Source organism: Pinus tabuliformis, chromosome 1_2 (assembly GCF_031772625.1).
Source record: "Pinus tabuliformis cultivar Carrire ecotype Pingquan chromosome 1_2, CPIR1, whole genome shotgun sequence".
In the NCBI taxonomy this organism is placed as follows: Eukaryota; Viridiplantae; Streptophyta; class Pinopsida; order Pinales; family Pinaceae; genus Pinus; species Pinus tabuliformis.
Window position 1 is genome coordinate 369,488,261 of NC_142298.1, and position 16,646 is coordinate 369,504,906.

Consider the following 16,646-nt stretch of genomic DNA (forward strand, 5'->3'; position numbering starts at 1 on the left):
ATAGCAGCAAAACAAGTGGAAAGTTTACCAAATGGACGTGAAGTCAGCGTTCCTAAATGGAGTGTTAAAGGAAGAGGTCTACATAGAACAACCTCTAGGCTATGAAAAGAAAGCCCAAGAGCACAAAGTGTGAAGATCGAAGAAAGATCTTTATGGGTTGAAGCAAGCACCAAGAGTGTGGTACAGTATGATAGATTCCTATCTACTGGAAAATGGATTTGAAAAATGTGAGGGAGAACCCACTCTCTACATCAAAGAAAAGGATGGTAAAATACTAATTGTTGTGTTATATGTTGATGATGTTATTTTCACAGGTAATGATGATTATCTTATTGAAAATTTCAAAACAGTCATGAAAGAAGAATTTGAAATGACTGACATGGGTTTACTGAGATACTTCTTAGGAATAGAAGTAGAACAAAATGAAAATGGTATTTTTATCTCACAAGAAAAATATGTTAATGAAGTGTTGGAAAGATTTAACATGCAGGAGAGCAAGGCAACAATCACTCCCACAGTGATGGGATTAAAACTCAGCAAAGAGGACAGCAGCAAGGATTTTTATCCTAGTTTGTACAAGAGCACAGTTGGCAGGCTCATGTATTTGACTGCAACTAGGCCGGATATAATGTATGATGTTAGTTTAATTTCTAGATTCCTGGAGAGGACAAAAGAAGCACATTGGCAGGCAGCAAAAAGAATTCTGAGATATGTTAAAGGTACTAAAAGGTTTGGCATTTTATATACTGCTTCAGAATGTTTAGATTTAATTGGATACACTGATAGTGATTGGGCTGGAAGTGTAGATGATCGGAAAAACACATTCGATTATGTTTTTCACATGAGTTCAAGAGCTATTTCATGGGCTTCTAAAACACAGCCTATTGTAGCGTTGTCTACAACAGAGGCAGAATATGTGGCAGCTACAGCAGCATCATGTCAAGCAGTTTGGATGAGAAGGATGTTAAGGAGCTTATGCCAAGAGCAAGTAAAAGGAACTGTGACTTTTTTTTACAATAGCTCAGCTATTGCATTATCCAAGAATTCAGTGTTTCATAAGAGAACGAAACACATTGACACAAAGTTTCATTACATCAGGGAATTGGTAAACAGTGGAGAAATTGTCTTAGAACATTGCAGAACTCAGGAGCAGGTTGCTGATATTCTGACCAAGCCATTGGGACAGAAAAGTTTTGAATTTTTGAGGAAATGTCTGGGTATGACTGATAACCCAGCAGTTGAAATTAAAGGGGAGAGTTGAAATTATAATTTCACCTGCGCATTTAATTCACAAAGCCACCAGTTTTATCGCACCGCTTTTGCTGAGCAAGTGGTATTCTCTGGAGGGGCAACGATACAATCACCATTTGACGCGTGTCCTCAGTACATTTTTCAAAACAGCTTTTCATCGGAGCGTAAAGGTCGTTTGGTTCGACTAAGCGATATTCGTCCGATTGAAAGGATGGTGGATGTCCGTCGATTGGAACCAAGCTACGTACAAGCCTGCAGCACCATGGAGTTGATGTGAAGTTTTTGATTTTGACCGCCAGTAAAACAATTAATGTGATTTATGTTGGTTTGTAGATTGTAGGTGAAATGTTTTAGTTTTAATGTTTTTAAATTGACGGGAGTATGGCACAAGAGTAATGGTAATATCATTATGTTGTTTTCGTTTTTTTTTTTTTGAATATGTAATGCAACACACAATAGTGTTGACCAGGGTATTGTGAAATGCACAGCAGTGCGAATATAGAAGAATAAGGGAAACGTGGAATTTTTTTTTGGTAGATTGTAATGCAATATAGCGCAGCAGCGCATGGATGATTTTTGTTGATTGAAGTATAATGTAACGCACAACAGTGCAAGGGTACCTTTGTTGATTGTTCGTTGAATGCAATATGTGTAGCAGCCCGAAGGGAATGTAAGTTTTTTTTGTAATGGAATATGCAGCAGTATAAATATATGTAATTTTACACACAGCAGTGTAATATTTTGCAAGCAGAAACAGAGTAAACTTCCGGAAGAGGCAGAGTATTTTTTTTGTATGGAACTGGAAGTTCTTGGTGAATCCCTCTGTTAAGAGGAAGATCCTTTTGTATCAGCATTCTGGTTAATGAATACAAATGTTTTTATGAGTATGTGAGACTATGTTCTTCAGAAATCAAATTTAACTTCCCTGTGTTAAGATCCTGGTAAAAATAGAGCATTTTCTTCTGTTCATTATTTTGTTTTGGAATTTAGCAGAAAATTCCCAACATCTGTTAGTGGTTATCTGGGTACTTGTGGTTAGACCCTATTCATTCATTCACTCAAAAACCCTCAAGGGGATGTTCTAAAAATATTGTGTGAAGTTTGTTTGCAGGCTCTTGTTTCACATGGCGCCGAGGCAAAATTTAATCGGTGACAAGGGAGGTTCAACAAAGGCTTCCTCTTTTAGACAACGTTGTTTTTTTGGTTGGGAGTTGCTAACCAATTTTTTCGATGTTGCACCTCTGGAGCTTCTACAAGAGATTTAGACCCTGGCAACAAGAGAATTTGGTGGGAAAATGTATCACTATGACTCAGAAGTTTGTGTAGACAAAACCAAGTGGTTACCTGACCTAGGAAAATGAAGGAATCAAAGGTTATACTTCTTGCACTTGATATTTCAACGTAGATAGATGGATACTATGTTGCACTTGGTGTTATGGCATAAATAAGTGGACAACTATAAGCTCTTTGTTGGCCAAGAGGAATTGAAAAGGATAATGAGGGACATTTGATACGCCATGGACAACATAGCGGTGTGCTTGAATAAAATAAAGCACCACATCACCATAGACTCGGATACAGACTCTATTATACCTTAGAATGGAAAAATAGTTATCAATGCTACCCCATCAACATGGTCAGTGCAAATTCCTCTCCAGAACAACTAGTGATCATTCTAGACGAATGACTCTCTATTTGACTTTCAACGATCTAGAATCGCTCTCGTGTTATCTTGGTTCTTATGCGTATGTCAGTTATATCATCCTTGTTTTTTGTCTTTACTTTCAAGGAGATCAGTGGCATAGAGGTTATACAAACCTGTCAGAATCGATTTTTCTTGTAAGTTGGTCACTACGTATTCACTTTAGCATAATTGTTTTGTCACTTTTTTAAAGCCAAATTGCTTGTTGGTTTTGGGCTTGTGATGTTAGCAAGTTTTGATAGGGTGGACAAGATCCAAAAACTGTTTCAAAAAGTATGCTTTTATGTTGAATATTAATAGAAATTTTAATCAAATTTACCTTAAAAAATTAAATTTAAAAAAAACTATAAAAATTATACATATCTTACTTTTAAGTCTCTATCCACTAAACACATAGTTAGCTTACAAACTATAAGGAAAATGATGTTTCTCCTACTTCAGAGATTCTCAAGGGTTGAAAATGTCATCATGGGAATGTGATGTATGTTTAGTAGCAGGGTAGCATTTAGCATACAAACTATAAGGAAAATGATGTTTCTCCTACTTCAGAGATTCTCAAGGGTTGAAAATGTCATCATGGGAATGTGATGTATGTTTAGTAGCAGGGTAGCATTTAGCAAGAACTGTACAATATTTTAAATAAGATAATTGTAATTTAATTATAGTAGAATTTAGAATATTATAAAAAATGATAAATTTGAGTGAAGTCAAAGTTAATTGAATTTCGTCTAAAGGAATAAATAGATAGTGATATACAGGGTATAAAATAGATGGTGAAGGGTGCACTGTTAAAACTCAGTAGCTAAAATCACTAATTCAAAACCCAGCAAACAAAAATCCAATTATATTAAAAGCTGGTTTGACGAAAACCAAAACAATCCTAATTAAAAACTTAAATAATATTAAATGGCAGTGGCTCAAACCAAAACTTAAACGTGTAGTGATCTGTGAAATAGGCATATAACTTGAACTTAAACGTGTAGTGATCTGTGAAATAGGCATATAACTTGACAAACCAAACCAGAGTTAATTGGATTTCGAAAACATTATTCATATTCATATAATTAAAAGAAAATATTTCTGTTATTTGATTGGACGCCAGTCTTTTGTATTCTTTGGTGAGTGCGTCTGAAAAGAATATACGGCTCCATGAGACGGCTCCATGACAATAGTTGATCATGGACGTCTTAAAGGATGGTACAGACTTGGCATCCTTCTGGGAGGCAACTCATAGAGGATGAAAAGGACCAATCCAGAAGGAACAATCTCCACCAGCACGTAGTATACAAGATCCAGAATTGGATGAATCTTCACAATGCCAAGCTGAGCCACAGCAACAAAAACAAGGCCAGACCTTGTCAAAAAACTTGAAAAACATATAGCTGTCACACACCTAACCTCACGGAGCTTCTTGCTGCGCCTTCTCTCATCGAGTGGAAACCATCTGAGCATTAAAAAAAGCCTTCCCCCATACACCAAGAAACCCAGCGCTGCAACAAACGATATAACCGCAACAAACAATGATCCCATCACCTCCAGCACAACATTGTGGCCAACCCTCCACATGAATACCCAAACGCACACCTTGGTAAAATAAATCAAACCATTCACAATAAAATAGACTGGCTGAATTGTGCGAAGCCGTGGGCTTCCCCGTGCCTGATAATATACATGTGCCCAAAAAAGCACAAGTAATATATACACGGACAAGAATAGTAATCCTGGAAATTCTAGCACTGCAACTGCAAAAACCCTTGGTTTCAACGCCAGCACGCGACTGTGGAACCCAAAGGTGAGAGCTCGAGCTCCACAGACGATGAAGTTCATGAAATGGAAAAGTTTCTGCATTGTCCACCCAAATTCTGGAACGCACAGTTGAATCAGAATGGTTTGTACTAGGGCAACAATACCAACAAACGCGTAAGCAATAGAGATTAGTGTGTACAAATCCCCTGCCACCAGCCATTGGATAGCTGAGTCCTTTATCTTTTCCCACCATCCTGCTGCCCCCACAGTGACCGCGTATTCTATTATTAACCTCAACATTCTGCAGACTTGTTCAAACTGTCACCATCTCGGAAGCCAGCATCTCATAAGCCTTTATAAACCATCACAACTATATAAGTTGATTGGCATCTTTCTCTATCTCTATAATCAATGGTAACCATTTCAATAGAATTCATTAAACTCTTGTACAATGCGTAAATGTCTTCCTGACTCAACTATACCTCCAAAACTTCAAAATGACTTTACCATTGAACCTTCCATATAATCAATGACTCCTTTATGACTTCCAAACTTCAACTTGGACTTCATTGTATGACACACTACATTACCTTGCAAAAAATCTCATGACATATGGATTTAAACTCCATCCCCTAAACTTTGGACTCATTTCACACTTTTATAAAGTTTTACAAACATTTCATGACATAAAATTTACAAAAGAACAAATGGTTTTCTCAAATACAAACAAGTGGAATAATCCAAATTTAAAAATACTTTTAACCAAATGATGGTTGATTGCTTTACCATTTTCTAGTCGGTGGTTTCCTACGGGTGGCTTCTTGTTGTTTGAGCTTGTTGGTCACTCAATTCTCAACTTTCACATCGTGGGCTGGATTTAGAACATGTCATTGTTCCCATTTCTCTCATAAATCAACCCACTCTGAATGCATTGCTGATAACTGCATTTCCTCCACTGAATTGCACATATTTTAGCCGCTAATCAATCGATCCATTTTGCTCGCTTGTAAAGCCGTGGCAGCGTTCCCCAATCAGTAGCTGCTCCTTTTACATTGTACTTTAATCAACATTTCTTAAAAAAGAAAAGGCCACCAGAGGAGGAAAGCACAATTGTGCAGCTTCCACAATCGTGGACTTCCACGAGTTCCATGTTCTTCGCTGATGGGGAGGAAAGTACAAAAGTGAGGGGTTTTCAACTGCTCTATTAATCCAAAAAAAATTAATTCACATCTTGCGCTCCTTTGCTGGTTTATTATAAGCATCTAACCATGGATATATAGATATATAAAGACTAAATTTACTAAATATGATCTTGAACTCAAACTTTTAGTAGACTTGACTCTTTTTCTGCTAACTACATTGGCTTGTTTATTACAATTACTCAATCATAATCATATAAACACCAAACTTACTAAATATGGAATCACTCAAACTTTTACTCGACTGGAGTCTTCTCCAGCTAACTACTTCATGCAAACTCAACTCTTTAATTGCTAACTATTTCATGCAAACTCAATTACACTAAACTTAACTCAAACCTTCATTGCTAACTACTTCATGCAAACTCAATTAAATTGGACTTAACTCAAACCTTCATGCATCATTAGACTTCTAGATCTATGGGATAGTAATTACTACTTCTAACAATGGCACTAGGTCCACCTTTAGCAATTTCAAAAAAATTACTCAACCCTAACGGCTCTTCATTAGACATTGCAGACAGCGTGCTCAACTTGCTCAAAAACAGCGTTGTCCAGCTTGCTCTTGTTTTGGTTGCTATAGCCACGAACTTCACCAGTTGAGGATTTTCAAGCTATTGCAAGCTACCAGTAAAACTCTCTGGGCGCAACAATGGTTTTTCTTTGCAACAGATCTCTAAAAGTTTTCTTCCATGCAACAGCAATACACTTCTTTGAATATGCCTCCCTTTTTAATTAACCATGAAAAGTGACCATTGTTTGATCTGAATTGATCCAACACCCACACATTTTGGTGGCAGCTTTCAATAAGAACCAACGCAACTATTACAGTCACCATTCATCTTGAAATGCTTTAAACACAACTAGTTCGAATTCCTCACTTCTGCAAGCAGTGGCTCTCCCTTACGTGACTTGTTTCCTCAGCAGCGATACTTCTCCTGGTTATGCGATTGGCTCTCACTAATTTATCCCTTCTCAATAGCGCCTCGCTTATCCTTGCACACACCTTTCAATTACTGGTAGCAAATCGATGACTTCTATACATAGGATAACCACCTGCTTGCTCTTTTAGACTCTTCCATCAACATTTCATGATCTAATCGATATGCAAACAGAACGAGGATTTACTCGAAATAGATGTCTCCATGCATTTCTTGGGCATGACCTTCCTTCAATGCAGTAGTCTCTCGTCTGTTCGATATGGAAACCACAATCTCAACTCTGCACGCAGGAGAAAACTCTATACGCAGAATTCTCCTGCTCAGATACCCCTTTGATGCAGGCATAATCTGTCTGCCAATAAATCCACAACCATAAAATGCAGCATCGAATATATACACCTACGCTCTAACTCATACCACAAAAGCACGGAAAAAGAAATTTCACACCTTAATTCTCCCGGAGGGAAATATGTATTGAATACACATATACATTCTCATAATCATGTTACATAAATGTGTTTTTGTTAATAACAACTATAGTTAAATTTAGTCATTAATTCCTTAACCATCTCCTAAATATTTTTAAGAAATCTCCACCAAATCCTCTACATATCTCCATGAATCTCTCCTCAAGATCTCCACTATTTTCTTAACAATCCTCATCTCCTATCTCTCATTTCTTCATCTCTTGTGGACATGTAGATTTCTAGATTTAATCTACATTATCACATTTCTTAGTCTTATAATTAATTAAGGAATACAAATATGAATTATTCTCTCACACTTCTTTAACAATTATTTGTAATTTCCTTTTTGTTACTTGGTCCTTAAACTTGTTCCTTCGTCTTGTCTTTTGTCCTTTTGGATTTATGGTCTTCTTCCCACGTTTTCCTTTTGGATTTATGGTCTTCTTCCCACGTCCTCCATGCTTTCACCTTGTTTCTACAAGCACATGTTGTTGAAGTCCATATAAAAGAATTACCATCCATCGGAATACATGGGTTTCTAACCATTGCATCTGTCGGTCCTCTACAACATTCTTTTTCCGGGGAAAATAGAGTTCGTAATTTCTATTAAAATAGAGATAATAGAGATTACATGCTGTAGATGCCAAGGCATATGCAGAAATGTGGTATACCACTTACAATAACCAATACTTCAGAGAAGTATGCAGATAAAGCCCTCGGACAGGGCATCCAGAAACAGGGTATGAACACCCCAACAGAAGTGTACGCCAACCCTACAAGCTAATAACTAATAATAACAGTAAATAAACGTAGACCCAAAAACCCTCAAAACAGGGCAGCAAGAAGAATGGATCAGTAAACCTCACACAGGAGGATACCACAACCCATCTCAAAACTAAAAACAGAAAATAAACAAAGGCTCCTGTAGATAGAGCAGAAAGTTCGAATGACCACCAAGTCAAAGAGGAGAGGCACGAAATGGAAAGAGGGCAGCCAGATAGCCACCCCCCCCATCCCCTCAACTCTCCTGCTGTGAGTCGCCAGAGGAAGATACCGCCCATGTCCAAAGAAGCCATAAGACAAGGCCGTCCAGTACAAGTCATTGAAGAGGCGGCACGAATCGGTGTAGAGACAGATCCACACCACAATCCCTCAACGCTTCCAATAACTGTCCAGGTAAGCCAGCGAAAAACCAAAAAAAGAAACCCCATAGCTCAGCAGGTGAGCCCATCAGGGCCCAACAAGAGCCATGGAGATTCAGATCCGGGGGCAGAGGCAGCTGGGGCAGCCACCTCGCCCCCATAGGGCCAAGAAAGCCCCCGCTCCCGCTCCAAGAATCAATACAGGTTAGGAGGAGCCCTCAAAATAGAGGTCCGAAGAGTGTCAGAAACCCCGAAGACCCGAAGGGGATGAAAGCAGCTCCGCCGCCGCCCAAAAACAGAGCACAAATAACCGCAACTCTGTAATAAAATGCAAATAACAGAAGCTCAGGGGATGCGCCGAAAGCCGCCGAGATTGTTCACACCGCCGCCACCCAAGTGCCGAGCTCCAGCAAAACCGTAACCAGTGATGCGCTGTCCCAGGGAAAGAGGGTAGCGGTGACCGAGATTGAAGCTATGTCACAAGAAGGAGCTGCAGAAACTACGGAACCCCACCAGGTGCAGCGGGCCCGACGGAGCACCAAGCAGAGTCGGGGCGGCCTGAACCCCAAGGAAGCCCTGCCGCCGCAGGCGCTTACAGCAACCAGAGCCGAAAGGCGAAAACCTAGCGCCGCTTCCTTCTACCTCTCGAAGAAGAAGCCTCTACAACATTCTTTTATGTATATGGTTCATCAATTATATTGGTGCTGCAAATACCTTTTACCTATACTTGTTTTCCCCTTTTCATCTCTATCATCATCTTTCACCTATGTTTCTAGCTTACCCATAAGCCTGTTGTCGATGCCCATATCTGAGGAGAAATGGGGGGGACAATATCAAACATGAGACCTCAAAAGGGGCAACCGACTTGAAGTTGAGTGGATGGATGAGATAATGAGTCTTCCCATGTTGAGCGAGGTGTCTCTAAGCCATGGCCATCTACAATTTTGTATTTTCAATGAGTAACAATACACAAACTCTATGTATAGCTCAACCCTTTTATAATTTTCCCCTGAGCGTATCCAAAATGCCCGTTAAATGTTGAAACCTATTAGTTACAGCAGTCTATGCTTTGGGTATTGTGGTTATAAGTTACAATAGTCTATGCATACTCTATTGTAGTGTGTTTTTAGCCTATAACACCTATCCACAACCATGAATTGATTGTTGGGCATTTTATTTACTACTTGTGTGAATTTATAAACCCTTGGGTGTTTTATACTCTGCCTAAGAAAAATTATAAATCGCTATGCATCTTATGCTCTACCTAGGAAAATGTGCATAACCTTCAGAATTTTTCTCCACGGTTGAATTATTTCTTTCACTGGGTATTTTTTCTCACCTAGTGGTCAATTATTTTCATCTTACAATCTTTAAATCCATTTTTACAATTACAACAACTTTGTTTTTTTGAAATATAATCTATGTAAATCCAATTTTTGCATGTGACCAAATGGTGATTCCCTCTTTTATAGATTCTATTGTTGCCTTGGTATGATCAACGACTTGTAAGTGAAGAATCTCTAGTTGTAATGTCACTTCTATAATAAAGTATTATTTTTCTAACACAAAGTTGGAGTGCATAATGGAATATTTTGTTGTTGCTACAGTAGTTGTTTGCTATGGAATTTGTTAAAGAGGTTGTGGAAGCTATTGCTATGGAACTTATTAAAAAACTAAGAAATTTATTAAAGAGGTTGCAGAAGCTATAACTATGGAACTTCTTAAAAGTCTAAGGAAGTTGTTAAATATGCAATGAATTCAAATTACACAAACAACAATTAAGAAGCATTTATGTTGGTTAAGCAGATAAGTCATAATCCAATCATTTAGTGATCATATGGTATTAGAGAATCTTCATTAGATACCTTGAAGTGTCTACCATGGGAAAGGCCTCAAAGAAGGAGAAGTTGGAATATTTGAGAGACTTCAACAAGTAAATTTATGAGGAATGTCAGTATTGGAGGTAGAGAGTGGATGAGCTAGAAAAAGAGCTTACCAATTTATAAGACTCCTTCACCACTATGAGGTCAAAATTAGACATGAGAATATTGCATCTCTTACAATTGGAGGATAAATTCATTGATCTAGATAACTATCAAGAAAAGATATTTTCCAAAATCGTGGCAAGCGAGGCCTTAAAGGAGATAAAAGTATTTGTCCAAGATACCAAGCAAGCCCCTTACATTACCATTGTCAAAGCCAATTATACCATGACAGAGATAATCCTAATAAACTCACCTTCCAAAGAGACATTTGGTGACTTTGAAAAGCACACTAGTGGCATCAATTCCATGTGCATGAGACAATCAGGTTATGATGGTTGAGGGATAAGCAAGGAAGGCTAAGGGATTATGATATTCATTGTAATGCAATAAAGGCCCAAGGATGGAGACCTAGGATTTGGTGGATAAGTAGCCAACAGAAGTTCATCTCAAACTATTGATGTCAAAGCAAGAGGAACTGAAAAGAATCCATTCTCACGGAGGAAAAGGAAATTGAAAGAGTATGCAAGAAACTACTCAAATTTGCATGTAGAGGCTTGTAAAAGCACTGCAATGAAGAGATTTTTTAGGCATCAAAATCTGCTTCAACTTTTAGATTATAAAGAAACCAAGATGGAAAACATCATCATAGGATAAAAAGGTATGTAGTTTGCTTTTGTTGGAAGGAAATGGATCATAAGTTAGCAATTGTTGGCACTCCAAAAGGCCAAGGAACCCATGCATGAAATATTGTAGTATTGTAGATTGAATAGACATTGGGAGGCCAAATGTTGGAGGCTTCACCCATATCTCCAGCCCAAAAATCAAATAGGAAAGAAGAAAGCTTAAAGAATCAAGGTCAAAGGTAAAGAGGAGTTGTTTCATTTGCAACTCAACGAGAAGTAATTATCAAGCAACATATTACAATAGTGAATGTCATCTCTAGCCATAAGATGGATATCAATATTATGCCAAAGGCAACCCCTACTCATCTCTTATCTCCCATCCTACAACAAAGGAACCCTTTCTTAGAGATTTGTTGAAGTCTACTTGTTGATTGAAGAATAATATTAAAGGGAACTAAAGCTTTTGGGGACCATAATACTACAACTAGGACGGGGTGATCCAAATTGGATCCTCTCCAAACTTTTTAATACGCACCTTGTTGCTTTACATATAATTTTTATAAACATGTTTTTTTAATATTTTAGAAAAAACTAGAAGTAAAAATGAATCATTGCAAAGGTTGGCCTTCCAAAATAATCTCATTAAAAATGAAGGATGTAATGAAGAAGAACATCAATAGGAAGATGCAAGGAGAAATGGAGATAATAGTAGAAAAAATGAGAGCTTGAAGAGGGAAACCTGCTTGAAGTTGAGTCGAGGAGTTAATATTCTTGTCCATGTTGAGCATGTGTCTCTAAGTCATGGCCATTTGCAATTTTGTATTCTCATTGAGTAACAATGCACAAATTCTATATATAGATCACCTCCTTTGTAATTTTCTCTTGAGAGTAATAAAAACACCCATTAAATGTTGAAACATATGAGCTACAACAATATGTGCCTTGGGTATTTAGGTTGTAAATTACAACAATCTATGCATAATTCGTTGCACTGTGTTTTAAGCCTATAGCACCTATGCACAACCATAAATTACCTATTGAGCATTTTGTTAACTACCCAGAAGAATCTACAAACACTTGGGTGTTTTATCCTTTGCTTAGGAAAATTTATAGAATCCTCTACCTACATGAATGTACATATGCCTGGGAATTTTATGCATTGATAAGCAACTAGATCTTCATTTCACTTATAGTCAACTTAATTCATCCCTTGAGTGTTTTTCTTACTTAGTGGTCAATTAATTTCAGCTAAAATATCTAAAAAAAATTTTACAATTATACCAACTCGGTTTTTTTTTAAATCCATATATACACATCAAAATGTTTGCCTCTTTTATAGATTGTTGTCTTGATATGATCAACAACTAGTGGGTGAAGAATCTTGAGGTGTATTGATAGTTTTGTAGCAAAGTATTTCCTTTTTGACTCGAAGTTGGAGTGCAGAGTGGAATATTTTGTTGTTGCAATAGAAGTTGTTTGTTACATAAGTCATTATAGAGGTTGTAGAAGTTATTGCTATGGAAGTTAATAAAAGGCTACATAGGCTATTTGTTATAGAATTTTTTCAATAGGTAATGAACTCAAATTACTCAAACAATAATTGAGAAGCATCTATGTTGGTGAGATGGATGGACCATAGGCATACCATTTGTGAATCAAATACACACACATAAGCAACAAACCTTACATATAAGAGACACATGCATAAACATAAATAACACATTCCCATACAAGATGCACTTAACATAAGCATTTCTTTAACTTTTATATGTCATATGTGGACATTTACAAGAAATGATGGATATGTTGGTTCAATTATAAGCAACGAACTCATACAAATAATGAACACACATAAAAAAAAAAAAGTGATGCAACCAACACACCAAACATAAGACACACTCACAAGTGTTATACTCATAAACGTAATAGATGTAGTCGTGCATATAATCTACACACCAATGAACATAAGTCACATGTCAACATCATAAATGACAAACTTAAGCAAATCAAATACACAAATACACATGTAAGAGAGATACTTAACATTTAAGCAAGATATGTAACATAAGAAACACAATGACACATATATCAAGTGACACACTCAATCACATAATGTAAAAAACACTCATAAATATCTATTTCAATCATGCAACCAATCATACACTTAAAATAAGCAACACATTCATGGACATAAATGATGCACTCTCATATTCATGCACATAAAAAATTCATTTAACACATAAGAGACACGTACACATGTAAGTGATGCATTAACCACATAATCCATAAATAGACATACGCAAAGACATACATTAGTTTAGGGATGAACAAATAAAAATATTGAGAAATTATTGTCATTATTAAAAAAAAATATTAACCTAAAATTCTAAATTTCTATATAAACAATGTAAACATAAATAAATAAATGTTGGCTTAGGGGGTTCTGACCTAGGTTCGGAGTTAGTTGCAGCAACCAACAAAACCCTACACTATTGGCCCTTTCGGCAACAACCCGCGTAGTGCAGGTTGCAGTCTCACCCGAAGCAGTATTGGGGGATGCAAGAACCAAGTTTCTACTTCCAAAGACTAGTGTGATGTCTTCCAGTGCCTTAGGTTTGCTTCCGCACAGATCGATAGACTCTTAGGGCTCTTTACTGTAACTAAGTTACAGCTACCTCCAGACCTTTGGGAAGGTCCCCTATCAGTCTTTGTGGACCTTAAACAATCGATTTACCTACTTTCGCATATCAACAAGCAACCCTAGATCAGATTTCACGTAGATCTACTTAATTCGTCAAAAAACATAAGAGAAATAGCTTTTAACTTTGCGTGAGTGGATAACCATTCATTTCATACATTATTAAGACAGATTCAGTGAATTTGCGTAGTATTCATTCAACATTTCAGAAAACATGGCATTAATCGACAACATATAACATAAACATATTCAATGGAAAATACTCAGTAATTCTTCAAAAATCTGCCTTTATTGATCTTCACTTCACCGATTACATACTCTTCTACTCTGCACACACAGTTGCAGGGGTCTGTGCACTCAGTTCCGGACTCTACCTAGGCCTCTTGCTCACTCAACTGTAGGAGCCTTCCCTTCTTTACCTAAGCATAGGAAGCAAAGCCTTCCTGCCCTAGAACTAGCCTAAGACAACAAAAACTCTTCAATGTACCCAATTCTCTATCAAAAGTTATCCCTAAGACTCGCTATGACTCAACTATTTATAGCTTTTCTAATACAATACCATGGCCCCCGGCTCATGGGTGAGTCTTTAAAACTGACCAAAACAAGGGGCTAAGACCCCTTTGACTCCTATCTATTTATGTGCTCGGCATCCAAATTTCACAGAGACTTTACATATTTTACAAAATTATTTACAAAAAATGACTAAGTTAATTCAATTCTACCCTTGGGGACCCCATCCCAACAGGACCCCAACACAAAGATCGTGACTCGCCCTTGATTCAATCAGCTGGTTGTTCCACTTTCTAGCGGAGTTCGTTGAATGCCTTGGCCAATTCCTGAAGCTTCGTGGTACTCTGTTATGTTGCTTGTTGTACCTCCTAGACCATTTTCTCTGTGGTTGGCCCCTCCACTTGTGTATTCCTCTGGGTCTGTTGCATGGCCTTCTGCTTCTCATGAATTTTCTGTGAAATTTGGATGGCTTCCTTTGTCCAAGGCTAAAGCCGGTCTCTTAGCAAGGACTTCTTTTTCTACAATTCTTGGATTATCAAAGTTGGCTTACCTTCCTACAAGTGCGCGAAGCGCTGGACAGGCGCCAACGTCCGCGTAGTCATACTGATTTCATCATATTGTTGTTATGCTTCCCTGATTGTTGTGTTCAACTGTTGCAGCTTGGGGTCCTCCTTTAATGTATCCCATATGCCCATTTCCTAATTGAATAGTTGGTCGCAACCTTGGACTGCGACATCTAGTTGACTTAGTGATTCTTTTATAGTTGCACCTCTTTGTTCCCGAACTTTTAGCAATGTAGTTGGTTGAAGCTTGAGCTGGAGTTTGGCTATCTTCATATGGAACTCAAAAGTGACTCGGCCAAGCTCATCATTGGCATCGTGCGCTGTAGTAGCTAAATTCCTGACTCTCGTTTCGCCCTGTGTGTCGTCGAGGATATGTAATTCAAGAATTGTTTGATAGGCCTGCCCAATTACTGTTTCTAGGTTTGTGCTTCGTGCTTGCATCTCCTCTTCCTCCTTCAACGTCTGTGTCTTCTCCTCATACATTTGAGCATTGTTGACTTTACACTCACTAAGGACGCGCTGCTCCCGGATCTGCGATTCATCAGAGACCCCCTAATGTAATGCATGGATGGCCTAGAGCAGCAACGCGGTGACATTGATCCCAATAGCCTTGATCTATTCTAGTGCGTTATGGTCTTTCTGGTTATCTGCTCACAAGGATCCTTCTGGTAAAGGGATGATCCTTAGATCCTTAGCTCCATCGTCTATTCCACTTCTGGAACACTCACACTCACTTGAGTCTGGCTCGCTTGCACCACGCTCGCTTGCCCAACGCTCACCTGGATCCTACTGGCCTGGATCTGCAGCTCGCGCAGATCCTTTTGGACACTTCCTAGTGTCTTCATATACTATTGTTCGAAGTGTGACCATAGCTCTAACGTGGTATCTCTAACTTTGTCGCCAATTTCATCTAAATCACCCTCTATGAGCACAAGAGGGTCCACCTACAATTGCTTATCTGATTTCCACTTCTTTCGTGGACCTGTTGCTGGCTCCTTGGTGCGCTTCTAGAATTTAAAGGGGGTGGACACCTCCTCTCCCCCATCGTCGCCTTGTGTAGATATTTCTTGCTCATCAGTGCGTTGTGAAGCTGATTTGTTGCTTGCTTCGGTATCTTATTTTTCCTTCTCAGCCTGCTCTTTAGCAGTGCACTCCTTCACAACCCGCTCTTTCTCCGCAGTTGCCTTAGCAACAACTTATTTTTTCTTCTACTGGGTAGCCTTCTCCAGCACGACTGCCTGTTCGTTCTTTCTTCTTTTTCACAGCAGAGGTCTGTGCAAAGGAGCTTTCTCCTGCTTTGCTTGTCCTGACATCCAACTGGGTAGGCTCGCGTCAACCTGCTAGTCATCCACCCATAACCTCCTATACATCCATGTCAACCACCAAGTAAGGAAAATTGTACCATACCTCTTGAGGGTCTTTCCTCGCGCGGATCCAGACGTTGTGAAAGTTTGCCTTAAATTCTGTGAAGGCCCTCAGCTTCTCAAATAAGGTGGGAGATAACCTCGGCCTCTGGTTGACAGCCATGCGGATGTCCATCTCCATGAAGACCCAAAAAACCTTAGATTCTATAATTTTTGTCGCATCTTTTGTTTGCCACAGCGAAGTGAACTTTGCTACCTCTGGGAGGGTCTCATTCAGCGGAGGAAACTGGTTGTCCTCTGGAAGCCTCCATGCCACCAAAACTATTAGTAATAAGAGCCAAGCATAGTGGAACGGTTGGCTCTTCTCTTGCGCCTCGCAACAATTAGCCAAAAATTCCCTATAGAGATACTAGGCCCAGTTATACTAGACCCCATTCACATACTATGCAGCTAAA

At 38.5% G+C, this 16,646-nt stretch overlaps 1 pseudogene; it reads right to left on the reverse strand.

Moving 5' to 3' along the window:
• Positions 1–4,129: 4,129 nt before the first annotated feature.
• The window catches only part of LOC149205909 (tobamovirus multiplication protein 1 pseudogene), a 57,923-nt pseudogene continuing 45,406 nt past the window's right edge, over positions 4,130–16,646 (reverse strand).